The 4,363-nt window shown below is 57.9% G+C and overlaps 1 long non-coding RNA gene across 1 annotated transcript; it reads right to left on the bottom strand.

Moving 5' to 3' along the window:
* Nucleotides 1-2,834: 2,834 nt before the first annotated feature.
* On the bottom strand, nt 2,835-4,363 carry LOC109292945. Its single transcript, XR_002096210.1, has 2 exons — nt 3,424-4,363; nt 2,835-2,983 (listed from the first exon to the last, which is right to left on the bottom strand). It is a non-coding gene; the product is annotated as an uncharacterized LOC109292945 (long non-coding RNA).

The following is a 4,363-nucleotide window of genomic DNA, read 5'->3' as shown; positions in this document are numbered from 1 at the left end:
GCACGAGCGGTGCGGGGGCCAGGAGGGGGTGAGGATGGACCCGGGGCTGAAGCTCCCCCAGCCCCAGCAAGCACCTGGGGGGACTCGGAGCCACGGGCTGGGAGGCACCTGCAGGGCACCGTGCCCAGCCGGCCTGGCCATGCCATGCCAGCCTCCGAGGACGGAGCTGCCACGGCTTCCCCAAGCTACTTGTCCCACCCTAGCAAGGAACTGGGCATCTCCACCCCACACAGGAGTGCTGGGCTTTGGCAGCTCTGAACAGGCGCAGGTTTCCAAGGGGGCCAAATTCAGTTCTGAAGTCAGGGGGCCGTGCACCATAACCAGCCAGTCCTGGCTGCGGGGCAGAGCCCTGGAGCCAAGCCATGGCTCCTGCACGCACCAGGCCTCCTGGAGTGCCCGTGGGGGCAGCCAAAGGCTCTTTCTCCTGCAAGGATGACAGTTCATGCTTCTCCATCTGCGCAAGTTGACTGAGGCCTTGGGGATGGGCACAGCTGGTACCCAGGGCTCTGGCTGCTGGGCAGGACCATAGGCACATCTGGAGATTTGGCCTTTTACCCCAAAGCAAAGGCTTCTCCTGGCAAAAGATCTCCGCAAGTCATCTCACCGGTCACCCCCTGAGGACGTGTCCTCCACCCTTGTAAGGCTGGGTGGGGGGAGGGACGCTGGTCTGTGGTGTGTGTCTGAAGCCCTGCTGGGGACGGTCCCAAGGCAAAGCTTCCTAAACCAGTGTTTTGACTCCCTAGCCCCTGTTAAGCACATTAGGTGAATGCTTCCTCCTAGGATCCCACATTACCCAAAGCTGCAGCCACCCAAGCCAGCCAGCCTTCATGTCACTACAGCCACCCTGTCACCTCTCCAACCACCCGAGAGAGACTGCAGAGACATCCGCTTTCTCTCTGTCTTCCTTTTCCTCCATTTGCACTTCCCCTTCCCCACTCCCGCTGTCACAGCCCTTCCTCTCGCATATCCTCCCCACATGCCCCAGGCGAGGCTGCTGGAAACCGAACACCTGCACTCACAGGGAAGCGCAGCAAGCGAGAGGTGCCCGAGCCACTTCTCTTCAGAGACCCAGGCCCTGAACAGTGCCAGGCTGCCCCTCACCGCATCACTCCTGGGTCGACACACCCCGCGTGGGAGTTGGGGGCATGGCTTCTTTCTGCTGCCACCGTGCGGATGTACCCTCGGTGACCAGTGGATGACACTCCCCTTCTAGGCTTGCAGACACAGATTGGCCCTCAGACGTGGGGTGGGCTCCCAGAGGATCCCTCCACTTGCTCATTATTTTTTCATTGCCAAAGAAGAAGCTGATGCCAGTCAGCAACCAGGCGCTCAGGGCCATGGGCTGGACCTGTCCACACTGGCAGTGGACTGCACAGCACTGCACCCAAGCTGCGATGCCGGGCAACTGAGACCTTGAGCTTTTGAACACTTTGTTATGAGCCTCCAGGCTCAGCCATGGCTGCAAGGAGCAGCTGGGAAGCCCCCAGAGAGGGGAGGACTCCACCGGTCAGGGAAATCCTTCCAACCCACTAGTGGTGCTGCTGGCAGTCTTTGAATAAGACCAGTCCAGAATGCCACTGCCTTGTGGCTGTTGCCGCCAAGCCTTGCCCAGCTGTGATAGAAATGGTCACTGAGCAAGAACGAAAGATGTGCTGGGCAGGACCCGTCTCAGCTGCTGTTACACCCAGAGCTCCAGCCCCTTTGCTCTCCCAGATGCCCGTGGCTCTGGGCAGGTAGGGGCACCCGTCCTCCCAGCTGCTCTCCTCCACAGGAGCAGCAGGTTCTCCTCGGGTGTCTCTGAGCCTCGCCGCGAACGCCCTCAGCATCAGTGCCTCGTCTTTCCACGAGACTTTGCAGACAAATGTTCTCCACTTCAGTGGGAGCCGGGGGCTGCAGCTCCTTGGCCTCGGTGGATGCCGTTGGGCTTTAGGGAAGTTACAAGCTACTCGGGGTGGGGGTTCTTCCTCACCAAACTGTCTGCTCCAGTCTCCGGGTGCACCGAGGAAGCAGCAGTGTTGTTCCACTTGGGGAGGAACCGCATCCTTCTTCAGAGCCTCCCATCCCAGGGGCCCCACGTCCTTTAGAGACACAGCAGCCCTGCTGCTTGCAGTAGGAAATGTTTAGTTCCTCTAGTCCACAATGGCCACACAACTGGGCAGCAGCGACAGGCGCCAAACCCTGATCCCACTCCCTGTCCTCCAAGCTCAAGACCATGCACGTTCCCCCGCCACACACCAAACCTCACGGTGACAGGACACAAGGCCCCACCACCCCCTGGCTCACTCATATGGGCCTCATTCTGCCTTTTGCACCCCTCCCCGCAACCACACTTCCCAGGCCCCCATCTTTACTCTCCTCTGTGCCTCTGGTGCTGCTGCTGCACTGGGACAGGGGCCGTCAGCCCCAGAGCCTGCATCGGGACCTTGCTCTAAGCACCACACCAGCTCCCCTCATCAGGGCCCTCAGTACAAACAGACAGCCTGCACAACCTGTTCCTCTGGCTTTCTGGGCCGGAGCTCCAAGGAGAAGGAGAAGCTGATGGAGACGGGTGAGTGCCATGTCCCTGGGCTCCAGCCCTACCCACCCCGTTGCCAAAAGCACCTTCTCTCCTACAGGCAAATGAAACCTTTCCACTTTTCAGCAGGGGGGTGGAAAGTTTCTTTGGCTTGCCAGAGATTGCAGGTGATTGCACCCAGTAAGGGTTTCTCTCCCCTAAACATAATCAACTTTGGTGGGGGGAAGAAGACCGTGCGCGTAGCACAAAGGAGCCCCAGATCCCCGGGGAGATGAGGAGCTCTCTCGGCCCAGGTGGAGCAGCAGAGATCCTGACTTCCTCAGCAGTGACTTTATATATTTATTTCCAGCCCCGCTACATGACATTTCTCTTCTTGAGGCAGCGGCAGCGGCAGCAACCCCATCACACAGCCTCTCTCCTGAAAGCAGAGCCTGGAAACTGGAGCCTCATCTGCATATTCATAAGCACCTGATAAATTAATCATGATGTCAGTAGCATTCATGCTGGAAGGGAGGTGACAGTGTAAGGTTGCTCTCCCCCAACACGCGCTCTCTCTCTCACACACACACCCTGTCTCTCTCTTCCCCCAGATAAAAAACATGTGTGTCCCTTCATTAATAAGCCTTGAGCCTACAGGCTCTTCAAGACTGTGTCCTCCTTATAGGACAGAGCATAGCTGCCTTCCCCGTGCTACCGCCTCCTGGCTCCATTAGAGAGAGGCTGTGAAAAAGGCTGAAACAGATGGGCTGGAGTGAAGTGAAGGACCCAGGGTCCAGTTGAGCTCATCTGCTACTAAAGGAAACCCATACCTCAAACAACCCTGACTGAGAGCCATTAGCACACCCGCAGGCCTCTCCTTTGTCGGGGATGGAAGGGGGGAGCGTGCTTCATCTCAGTCAAAAACCCACCTTTGTCCCGCAATGCCCTGGTGGGCTCTCTCCCGTTTCCACGACTGTAAGCTGCCCCACCTTTGCCTGGTGGAGCAGAGACTACGGGCAGTGCTAGATGCAGGCAAAACCTTCTTCCCTCCACTGCGCGGCTCCTTTTTCTCTTGCTTAGCTTCCCTCTCTCAGGTTCTGGCCCCCCTTTGACCACTCGAGAGATGGGGCCGTCAGCAAAGGGCCCTGGAGGTGCATGTGAGCAACACCAGCCTGCCCACAAGGCAGAGGAGGGAGGCAGCAAAGGGACAGCCAACTTCTCAGGAGGATCACACGCATTCCCCCAAGGCTTAAGCCTGCTGCTGTGAGACCTGCTGATGTGGCATTCTGCTCCTGAGGAAGAGCGCATGGACCTTGGCAGGAGTGGGGGTCCTGCCAGGTTAGGCTTGGAGCAGAACTGGAAAGCTCATTAGAGGGAATTCTGGGGGAAAGCAAGAGGAGCTGAAGAGGAGGCAGTTTTCCATGCTGCAAAAGGAGCAACAGCTGCTCCACGCCAGAGCAGACCAACAGCCCTGGCCTAAGAGCAGCAGAGAGGGATGGCTTGTGTACAAACATCTCTTTCCCTGGAGCTGCTGCTGTCTGTCCTTGGGAAACAGCAAGAAGCAAACAGCCCCTAGAACGGAGCTTGCAATTGTGAAGCAGCAGCAGGCATCCCCCTCTCCATTCAGATGCTCTCTACCGGTCACATCAAATGTACAAGTCTCTTTTGAGCCTCTTTAATGTCTCCATTTAGTTTCTGGTAAGAGTTACCTTGCTTTGCCAGGGAGCAGAGAGGGAGCTCCTCCTATAACAAAGGGGAGGGAGAGCCCTGGCACTACCGGCTGGCCCCTTTAAGAGGCAGGTGTAGCCCTTTCCAAGGCTGCACCCCCCAAGGCAGGTGCTTTTCAAGCTGTGGGGCTCCACATCTTTT

The sequence above is a fragment of the Gavialis gangeticus genome, unplaced genomic scaffold (genome assembly GCF_001723915.1).
Source record: "Gavialis gangeticus isolate Ggan-Ray unplaced genomic scaffold, GavGan_comp1, whole genome shotgun sequence".
Taxonomy (NCBI): Eukaryota; Metazoa; Chordata; order Crocodylia; family Gavialidae; genus Gavialis; species Gavialis gangeticus.
This window is presented reverse-complemented; position numbering and strand designations above follow the sequence as displayed.